Source organism: Schistocerca serialis, chromosome 3, assembly GCF_023864345.2.
Source record: "Schistocerca serialis cubense isolate TAMUIC-IGC-003099 chromosome 3, iqSchSeri2.2, whole genome shotgun sequence".
Taxonomy (NCBI): Eukaryota; Metazoa; Arthropoda; class Insecta; order Orthoptera; family Acrididae; genus Schistocerca; species Schistocerca serialis.
In genome coordinates, this window is record NC_064640.1 from 460,949,981 (window position 1) to 460,961,981 (window position 12,001).

Here is a 12,001-nt window from a genome sequence, read left to right on the forward strand (position 1 = left end):
TATTCATGTATTTCATTATTTGTTTTTAAGAAAAGACGGACATGGGTAGTGGCAAATGATATTAATGAAGAAATATATTGTGAAGAGGACTCTGCAGGAGTTTTTAGAATCAACACCACAAGTAATTCTTATAATGCACTTGTTTGTTCATAAGATTCTATCCCAGAAAAATGATTCTGTATCTCATTGGTGATAGGAAATATGCAGAAAAAATAGTGTTGTTCATTGTTTTTTTTATTTCATGCACACTGCAAATGTAGCTGTATTAAGGCGCTTCATTGATTCAAACAGTGGGTTTTCCGATTAAGGTTATGCTATAACTGTAACCTGAAAAACTTTACAGTTTCTCCTTGTTGTATATCATAGTCGGAGGAGACTATAGTCATAGCTCATGTAGTTCTGTAAGAGGTGCTTAATTGTATGTACTGAATATTCTCAAAATTTGATGATTATCCATTTACCTTGGACCATTTATTGACATTCTCAGTTTCTGATAGCTGCCTTTTCAGTAAAGGGACTAATACTACTATTTATTCCTATACTGGTATCATTTACAAAAAGTAACAAATTTGTATCTGCTGAGACGTATTGTTATGTAACTGATATGAAATTGTTTCACTCTGCTTTCTTTCGTTCAGATAACATACATTTCTATCAGTTTGTAACACCTGTTGTGCCAAGACAGTGTAGATGCTACCATTAAGACATCAAAAACCATGTACAAGGAAAAGAAAATTATATGCGATGGCTAGGACAAACATTGAAGTAGAAATGATTTTATATTACAATGAATACTATGCTGTCACAAAGAAAATGATAAAAGAGCAAAAGAACTCTGTACACTGTCTAAAATTAATAATTAAAATAATAAAATATGGGTAATAATAAAAGAGAACCTGAAAAATTGGTTTAGAAATCTTAGACCTCAATAATTAAAGAAAACAGCCAAATACTAAGTAATAGGAAGTAGGTATCCAACATGTGCTGTTTGAGGCTTTCCTGACATGATAACTGCTTCAGCATTCCACAGGCATCGGATCAGATAATGTTGTAAAGTCTGCACAATACAGTGTAACCCTGCTTTTATGTTCCCAGAATTAACATTTTCCCACTGTTTACAACATTTTTTATCATTTAAATCAAATTTTCTATGTCCACAATGTTAAGTTGCACCCGATTTTGCGTCAACATATTTATAATTTTACCGCATTTTATGCATTACAAAAAAAGTTCATATAGAAGAAAATGATGCTGGCATGATGTTGACAATCCAGTAGTATTTACAAATATTACATGGTTAAGTTTCTTGACACCAGCACACTCAGCAGATGTGAACCGATAAATGTGTAAAACTTGGAACAATTCATGCTGTATCTCCCACCACTGCCAAGCCCTATTTGACGTCGTAGCTGATGGGACATTCGAATAAAGATCATGACCAATCACAACCATTTACAAACTCTCTCTAGTGAGCAAATGCAGTTTTGTGATTGTTGTGATCATCATGACACCTTTCTTGAACCATATTTTGCATGTTTTGACATTTGGTCTCTTGTAGTGCTAGTTGACGCTGTCATTCACCATAGTCCAATATAATTATCGATAGTCTATGGTAATTCACTTTGCATTGCCCAAATGTTTTTAGCTTAAACACAGAGTCAGTTACGTATTTGCTTCATGTTCAGCAAAACATGTTTTGAAAATTTATTCTCATTGTCAAGTTCAGTATTTATGTATGTATTTTTTGTGATGTTACACAAACAATCAATGTGAGTAATAGTTTGTTTATATATGGTTTTCCACATAACTGAGAAGGTGCATTACCTGATAACTTCAAGAAGATGAGTACAGTGCAAGACATGCAGAATAACATATATTCAAACACCACACAAAATACTTATGTACACATTTGCACTTGACAACAAGAAAAAATTCTCAAAATGCATCATGCTAAGCTTGATAAAGTACATAACTAATGCAGTATTTCCTTATTTAAATAATGAACAGTAGCTGCAGGCTTTTCAAAAACATTGATTATGACATATGAAACTGAGACAAAAGTTTCTACTTCTTTTATTAGATAATAAACCTTTGTCAAATAATAAACAAGTCCCTGACAAGTCTTTTGATGCCTGTTATGTACATATATGATACATAAAGTGCAAAAATGCAAGGGGGTATCCTATACGTAAAGTTTACATCTTAAAACATTATTTCCTACATTTTATGTTTTCTTGCATTTTACACCATTTTTTTATGTCCCTTGAAATATGTAAAAAGCAGGGTTTCACTGTATTTTAGTGAGGCAGCCGCGCATCATCTGCAGGTGCATGCTGATGTGCTGCTGCAATGGCTCACCAATATATGCGCTGGCTCACTAAAAAAGTGCATGTGCCAAGGGATGGGGCTATAACGTTATCATAGACAAATCATAGAGGAACACATCAATGAGTTAAGAGCTGCCATCACCCATCTCAACTCAGTGGTGTATTACGAACTCTTGTTCATATGGCTAAAATTATCACAGATCCAAGGAGCTTATCTGCAGAGCTTAGCCATCATCACTCTGTGTTTGTACAAAATGGGTACTCTGATAAACATATTCAAAATGCATTTCAGCATGCATGCACTACACCTCAAGAACAGCCAGAGGAAACAGAGAGCTCAAGAAGGATGGTTTTTCTACCCTATGTTGGTTACATGGCCTTTAAAATCGGCACGCAGTTCAAGAAACATCAAATAAAATTTGTCTTCCACCCTCCAGCACAAGTGCAAACAATGCTGGCTTTTGTTAAAGACAGCCTCGGTCTAAGGAGACCAGGGGTGTATAAAAGCCCATGCCAGAGTGGGAAATCATACATTGGCCAGATCTGTTGCACTGTTAGAGATAGATGGGCTGTACATAGACATCACCCTAGATTGTGTCAGCTAGAAAAGTCTGGTCTTGCTGAACATTGTTGTGACATGGGACATAGCATGAACTGTGGAGAGACAAAGATCCATCCATCTGCCTCCACATACAGGGACTCCATCATTAAAGAAGCATTTGAAGTACATAAAAGTAACAACCTGATTAAAAGAGACATGGGATTTCAACTTAGCAAGGCATAGGAACCGGCATTGGTGGTATTAAGGCATTGTCAGCCACACACAAATGAATCTGAGTCAACATGGATTGGGAATCAGAGTCTGGGTATGTAAAGTGGGCTCTAATACACTGCCTGCGCATGTGCTGGGCTGCAATTTACCATTGCGCTTCTCCCTTGTGACACATGTGGAGACCATGCCCCATTTTTTTGGCTGGGGGCACTGGATGTCATCATCCTCTATGACGACATTATAGCCCCACCCCTTGGTACCTGCACTTTTATAGTGAGCCAGCATGTATACTGGTGAGCCTCTGCAGCAACAGGTCAGTGAACACCTGAAGATGATGAGTAACTGTCTCACTGAAATACTGTGCAGTTTTCACAGTACTATCTGACATCACACTCACGAATCACTGAAGCAGGTAGCCAACATATCTAATAATCACTTCCTGGAAGCAGCACAGATTGGCATGATCAGTTCAAGGTACAAACAATAAAAGACCTGCAAGAAACAAATCTGTGCCACATACATAAAGCAAAGTGATACTCCTCAATGTTCTGCTAAAGGAATTAAGAATGTAATTAACTCCTTCAAAAGCAAAAACTCACAAAGGTTTGATAACATTTCAAGTAAAGTATTAAAATACTGCTCTTCACATATAAGCAATGTAATTATTCACATATAAAATATGTAACCACCACAGGACATATTTCCAGCCTTCTGTTAGAAAGATAGTTAGGTAGATGTTAATAACTACAGACAAGTCTTACTGCTTACTTCCTCCTTGATGGAAGTGAAGCAATCTAAAAGACGATCAAAAAATATCTGTTTGAGGGTATTGCTGCAACATATATGCAACATAGCATGACTCCAATGTGGATGTATATGCAGCGACATGTAGGCAAGGGATTAATATTGCATTCATGTCTTTCTGAAATGAGTGAGGTAAATGCATAAATGTGTATTATAACAACATTATTACGAAATATGTCCAAACAGGACCAACATGCAGTTATTCTTTCCTTGGCTGATGAAGGACAAAACACCAGTAGACATCCTTTGAAGGATGAAGAATGTGTATGGGCATCGTGTCTGTCAGAACCCACCTTTGTGGAATGTTCAGCCAAGTACCATGCTGATCGCAATTTGATACAGTCTCTCAATCGATTTGGGAGAAGTTATGCCAACCCAAGTGGGAGGGAGACCTGAAACACCCACTCTATAGTCCTGCTATCTCTCCATGTGATTATCGTACCTTCAAACCCTTGAAAAAGACCTTGATAGGTCAAAAATCCTTGTCGGCAGCTACAGACTTTTTCATGCAGCAGGACACATTGTTTTACCTAAGTGGTATCTTCAGGCTTATGCGACATAGGGATGATTGCCTCAATGCTTATGGCAATTTTGCCAGATTGGCATACCAATTCTGGACTGTACAGCCTTCAAGCAGAAGCTTTTTTTTTTTTTTGCCCCCTGTATTGTGTATGTGAGAACAGTAACACACAAATCGCAAAGTAAGATACTTGGTCAGTCTCATTTAGGAATTGTTCTTGAAACATAGTATACAAAATTTAGATACTGAGTGAGGTGGAAAGACACTGGACTCTTATTTGGGAGGATGACAGTTCAGATCCCTGTTCAGGCATCCAGATTTAAGTTTTTGATGATTTCCCTAAATCACTTGAAGTGAATGCCAGAATCTTTCCTTTGAAAGTGGACAGCCGGATTTCTTCCCCAGTCTGAATTTTTGCTTTGCATCTAATGACCTCATGGTCATCAGGATGTTAAACTCTTAATCTTCTTCTTAATATTTAAAGGACAAGTTATTGCTAGCTGGTATTTTCTGTGATCTTACAAATGCAGTTTAAAGTATTCTTTTAGAGAAACTCAAATATTATGTTGTCAGATATATCTAACTAAAAAATTCATAGTGTCATATTAAGAAACCAAGGGAGTTTACACGTCAGATTAGCATCTACAGACTGGGAATAAACACTATAGGTGTATCAAAGGGCTCAATATTTGGTGAGCTATTCTTGACAGGTATGAATGTACTGCCATAGTATATCCAAGAAGCAGAAATATTTCTCTTTGCTCTTGATGCAAGTATTATAGTCAAGCATATTTGAGAAAGAATTTTTAACATTGTGTATCCCCATCAGCAACTGTGATAATTAAACATAATATGTCAGCCTCAGTTGCCAACTGAGGCTCACATGTTATATGTTTAATATTTGAGAAACTTGAACACTTGAAAATTTAAATAAAAGAACTTGTAAAATATATGATACATGCAATTTTATGCAGCATGTGGCATGACAACACCATTAGAAGTAATGCATAATGGAAAAATTAATGAATGAAAGAAAATGTTCTAAATTCTAAGGTTTTTATGTTGATAAGAACCTGAACTGGAAACCACACTTTACAGATCCTCTAATACATCTAAGATATGCAACTCAACTTACTAATTATTTAAGAAGAAAGGCAAAAGCAGTGCATCATCAATAGGCACACAAACGAAAGGTATGCAATGCACTTCCTTTTTCCAGCTGTAGGTGAAACAATCTCTCTCTCTCTCTCTCTCTCTCTCTCTCATGTACACACCTGTCTCCCTATGTTATGCTCAGTCGACTGCCAGCTCTTTACTGGCCCATAGTGAGTGTATGGGGTGAGGTGTTCCTTATTTTCTTCCATGAATGTCTTGGGGAATCATATTTTGAGACAACTCTTCATTGAAAAGATAATGTTTTTTGCAGAGAAGTGTGTAATAATGATAATATATGGTGTCCACACTGGAATCTCTTCAGAGCAGTTGAGCATACTGACGACCCTCAGTTTATACACTCCTTTATGAGGTTGTTGTCAACAGTCAGTAACATTTCAGAAACTATAGTAACATTAATAAATACAAAACTAGAAGGAGAAATGTCTTAAACTATCCATCACTGTTGCACAAAAAGGTGTGATGTGGTTGTGGTGGTCTTCATTCTGAAGACTGGTCTGATGCAACTCTTCTCCATGCTGGTCTATCACATACAAGTATTTTTTTCTCTGAATAATTACTTACAACTTAACATCCATTTAAACCTGGTAACTGTATTCATTCCTTTGTCTCCCTATACAGTCTTTACTTCCTACACTTCCCTCAAATACCAAACTCACAATTCCTTGATTGCTCAGAATGTGAGGTATCAACTGAACCATTTTTTTCAGTCAGGTAGTAGATTTCTTTTCTTCCCAATTTGATTCAATGCCTCTGCATTAGTTGGTGACCCAGTCATACAGTCTTTAGCATTCTTCTATAGTACCACATTTTAAAGCTTCTATTCTCTTCTTGTCTGAATTACTTATCATCCATATTTCATTTGGTAAGAGGCTACACTTCAAACGAAAATCTTCAGAAGAGAGTTCTTAACACTTAAATCTATATTCAGTGTTAACAGTTTCCTCTTTTTCACAAATTCTTCCCTTGCTATACCATTTTATATCCTACTCTGCACAGATAAAACACAGTTTGTGATATGTCACATGGTGATAATGTGAAAACTGGTAGAATGAAACAGACAGTTCAGGAGATAATGACAGTGTAATTTACAAAGTGAATACATAACCAAAGCATATCCAGAGCATAGAATAGTGATCTTCAACATGTACAACAGTCCGTGGGGGAGTCCAAATCACACATGTAAATAAGGCAAGGTCAAAATTCTACTATTCAGTGGTGTGTAACTAAAGGCTTCAGAGACTAGTGAGAGACTGGCTAGCAAGAGCCAGGCCTCAGTATTCAGCTGTCAACACTCATCAGCTGGCGGCACTATCTGACTTGTCAAGGCTGCTGCACCTTGCGTAGGTGCGAAGTGCGGCTGTAATCTGTAGCCGACACTGGACAAGGAATCTGAATCACTATCAATACTCCCCTTAAATGGCACATAGGTCTGAAATTGACTGGCCTGTTGGTTGGTTGGTTGGTTTGTGGGGGGTTGAAGGGACCAGACTACAAAGGCCATCGGTCCCTGGCTGGCCTGTGCCAGCTCTGTTACAGAATGGGGGAGGCAGAGACACGCAGAAATTCCCCCAAAGGTTCCTGTGGTAGGTTCTCAATTTGATCAGTTGGGTCTGGCCATCTGTGGCAGTCCTGTCCGATTAACAGCATCCAAGGCCCAGCTTGTGCCAGCCTGCAGGGGAATGGGTGCTAGATGTGGCAGAGATGGTACCAATGGTTTGGCATTCTTGCACACCGCAGGCTGCAAATGCTCAACCTCACCAAGGTGAAGTGAGTTGGCCACTGGTGGTGGAGATGAAATCTTGAAATGGCTTGGGGTGAAGGAAGTTGTTCCACCTCCATTCTCCATTGCCTCCCATTGCCAGACATTGTTGACTTCCTGTCAGTTTGTAACATGAAGAGGAGGTGGTAGCAGCAATTGGTGGGCTGGCTTGTCCCGTGGAGTGATTGCGGTCACGCCTAGTTGGCATGTGGGGGTGGGGGTGGGGATTGGTGGATTGGTGGTTGTATCATGTTGCAGCCAGAACTGATTCTGATGTTCACCCAGCTGCTCCTGACCAGCCACAACCAGAAACATCTGCCCTGTAACCCCACTCCATTGCTGACAACAGCACCCTGGGTCCACCCGGGCTTCCAGAAGTACATGCGTGCAGCCATGGGAGCCCCTGCAGTTATATGATTGTATACAGTGGTGGTGTGTCCATTGAGTTGAACACAGCAGGTTGAACAGTGTGTGAGGTCTGCACCCACCTCAAATTTTTGCCAGGCTGTGTCCATTTATGCATGTGGACAGGCAGGTGGCTAAGAACCTGGTGAGTGCTCTCCCAGAGCTGGCTGTCATTATTTTGCACATCTGAATCTTGAACATTCTGACCGTCCACTCAACTTCTGAATCAGATGCAAGATGAAAAAGATGCAGTGATCAGGTGCTTAGTGTCATTGTTCCGACAAAATCCTGAAATGTGAATCGAGGGCAATTGTCAGAAACCAAGGTGGAAGGTGCCCTCTCTATTGCAAAAAGGATGGATAGGGTGTAAATAGTAGCTGCTGTAGTAGTTGTAGCTATCTGTGTGACATATGGAAAGTTAGAAAGAGCACACCAACCAGCAACCACATTGCTCTGTGAAATGGACTGGTTAATCAACATGCACGCTTGGGCAGAGGTGGTCAAGCCATAGCCAAGGGTTGAAATGCAGTGCTGGGCAGACTAGTTGTGGGCGCAGGCATGGCAGTCCCGGAAAGTGTGTTCAGTGGTGGCATCTACCCACACCAATACATATTATGTGCGCTACTGCCTTTACTCTGCATATTCCTCAATGTGCAGTTTGGAGGAGCTTCAGTGTTCAGGGGTGAAATCGGCATGCACCCTTTGGCAGAGGTGATCAGGGGATGACCAAGGATTAAAACACTGTCTTTATTGGGGTGGACTAGTCATGGACCCAGGCAAGGCAGTTCCAGAGATTACATTCAGTGGCGGCAACAACCTCAAGCCATTACACATGCTGTTCGCTATTATTTCATTCTGCACATACCCCAATGTGCAGTTTGGAGGAGCTTCAGTATTCAGGGCCAGAGCATGGGAGGAACTGCCACCTGGCATTCACAATGGTCCGTACCTAAAGAAATGACTTCCTCAGTCACATGAAACCTATGCCATAAGGAAAAATAGTTGTACCATTCTGGGCTGTGCTGCATAGTGGGCTGATAATGAGTCTCATAGGTATAGTTACTTAGCAACAACACCCTGTGAGGAGTGGAACACAGTCCATGAATGGGATTGTAATTGAAACTAGATATACCTGGTCCTGAATTTGAAAACCAAAAAGCTCAAAAGCATGTAAACCAAAAATGTTAATTGTTGAAACTTCCTGGCAGATTAAAACTGTGTGCCGGACCGAGACTCGAACTTGGGACCTTTGCCTTTCGCGGGCAAGTGCTCTACCAATTGAGCTACCCAAGCATGACTCACACCCTGTCCTCACAGCTTTACTTCTGCCAGTACCTCGTCTCCTACCTTCCAAACTTTACAGAAGTTCTTCTGCGAACCTTGCAGAACTAGCACTCCTGAAAGAAAGGATATTGCGGAGACATGGCTTAGCCACAGCCTGGGGGATGTTTCCAGAATGAGATTTTCACTCTGCAGCAGAGTGTGCGCTGGTATGAGTTCGAGTCTCGGTCCAGCACACAGTTTTAATCTGCCAGGAAGTTTCATACCAGCCCACACTCCGCTGCAGAGTGAAAATCTCATTCTGGAAACATCCCCCAGGCTGTGGCTAAGCCATGTCTCCGCAATATCCTTTCTTTCAGTAGTGCTAGTTCTGCAAGGTTCGCAGGAGAACTTCTGTAAAGTTTGGAAGGTAGGAGGCGAGGTACTGGCAGAAGTAAAGCTGTGAGGACGGGGCATGAGTCGTGCTTGGGTAGCTCAGTTGGTAGAACACCTGCCCGCGAAAGGCAAAGGTCCCGAGTTCGAGTCTCAGTCCAGCACACAGTTTTAATCTGCCAGGAAGTTTCATACCAGTGCACACTCCGCTGCAGAGTGAAAATCTCATTATGTTAATTGTTGTTCAAGAGTTGACTACGAGCAAGGGAAGTTGCCGAATTCCCTTTTTATACTTAGCTTGGCTACAGTCTGATCCTACAATGGGATGAACTGGCTATTGCACATCACCACTTTGTACTGAAGAGACCACAGCTGCATGGAATTGGTGTGCTAGTATATGTCATTGTTAATCATACATGTAGGTGTGCCTCTGTCTAGCTGTAAATCCGCCATCATCCCATTTATGTCCACTCGCAATATGAGACCCTGCATCTCGCCCGTTTTTGCCATGGGCACCAGCAAGATAGTGTGTAGCTATCTGATGGCTGATGTTGTTGGCACTTACTGGCTGAACCACACATTTGCAAGGTGCTCTGGTTGGTGGAATACAAAATACAAGGGCTATTCGGAAAGTAAGAAATGATAGTTGACAAAATGGAAACCACAGTGAAAATCAAAACTGTTTTATTTGCAACAGTTAGCTACAACTTCCAGCTACTTATCTCTATAGTTGCCGATCTGACATAGATGTTTGTTGTAGCATTGTACCAAATTTCCAATACCCTCGTTACAGAAGGCAGCCGCCAGTGCTTTCTGCCAATTCTCTACGCTGGCCTACAGTTCGTTGTCTGTGCCAAAATGTTGTCTTCATAGCCAGCGGTTCATGTGAGAAGAGATGAAACTCAGAGGGAGACAATCATGGGCTGTATTGTGGGTAATCAAACATTTCCAATTGAAAATAATGCAGGAGCGTCTTCATTGCCCCTGCAGAATGTGGCTGAGAATTGTCTTGAAGAAGAAAGCGCACAACAGTTATGTAATGTTGGCTAGATAGCTTCAGGCAAAATTTCTCACCAGACCCTCACACTTGGCAGGAAACACTATTGTTCTAGGTATCTTTATGTGCTGCCTGTGTGCTCAGAACTAACAAGAATGACCTAACGCAATCGACGGGCATACGGGAGACACTGCCCGACACACCTGTCCAAAACTTCATTGGATTTTCACTGTGGTTTCCATTTCGTGACTGATCATTCCTTATTTTCTGAATAACCCTTATAGATTACACAACGGAAGAGGCAATGATGCCTTTGATGTTATGGTCCAGTCTGTGGACGTAACTTTATGGTGTCCTTTGAGAATTACTGTGAGGGAAATGTTGCACAAACCTCCACTCATTTTGGGATGTACCGATAGTGAACTTCAATTTGTGGGTGTGTACCGATGTTGAGGGCAGAGATCTACCATACTAGCTGATGGGTGGGTGCTTGGTAAATCAGATGACAACATTGATTGGAAGTCATCAGTTGACTGCAGGACACATCTGTGATTAATACTGCCACAAACACTGACAGCAGAGGAATCGTGAAATACAGCTGGTACTGATGCAGTTACTTCATGAGCCTTGGCAATCTGTAACACATCACTCAGGCAGGGATCAGATGCCTCTAAAACCTTCACACTAATTTCTCGATCAGGAATGAGACACATAACAACAGCACAGATTAAAGAGTCCGCAAACAATGCACCACACTGTTTACAGGAAAAATCACATGTGTTTGACAAGCATTGTAAGTCAGCAGCCCATCCTGCATAGGATTGCTGTCATTGCTTAACAATTGATTAAATTTGAGCCCAGCTTCATGGGAACAAAATGGTTCTCAAATCACAAATGTTTATTACTTCTAATGAAGTGAATGTTCAGTCTGGACACAATGAAAAGCACTCATCAATAATGAGATTAGATAGCACAATGGGAACATCGAATGGAAGGGAAAACTACCATGTTGTAATAAAACTTAGAATCTGCCTCATAATGTTTTCATCATTACCATTATGGACAAGTGATCATTTGAGAATTTGTTACCATTCTGTACAAATAAAAGCCTACAATGTGTTGCTGGAACACAAACATTTGTAAAGCAATTGAAATATGACAGTTTAAAACTGTGTTTTCTCACTCAGCTAAACAGGTCCATAATGCTGAACTGCTTAGAAGATTCCAAAAGTAATGGAACTGCACAAAATTATCATTTCTAACAGGGAGATTATCTCTTCAGAGATTTAATGAATAAAGTGCTGTGGCTGCCTACTTCATACATCATAGCCCCTACTGCATTGACATCCCACTTCATGTCCAACCAACACGGGATGCGTGCATCATAGGGTGTATATTCACAAGGAAAACCTACATTGTCTGTATTGTCAAAACAAATACTTACCGCATCCACAACACAACACCAGGTCTCCACCAGTGGTCACCAGGGACCACTATCCATTCGCGAAACCTGCAGAACAGCTTCATCAGAGGTTGCAGCTAGCCCAGGAATTACTTTGATACACCAGGCACGAGATTGCAAATAGTT

General features: G+C 40.6%; 1 protein-coding gene across 3 annotated transcripts in view; it reads left to right on the forward strand.

The window, feature by feature from the left end:
• The window catches only part of LOC126470364 (methionine aminopeptidase 1D, mitochondrial), a 128,739-nt gene that overhangs the window by 66,542 nt on the left and 50,196 nt on the right, over window positions 1-12,001 (forward strand). The gene's annotated exons all lie outside the window — the stretch shown is intronic.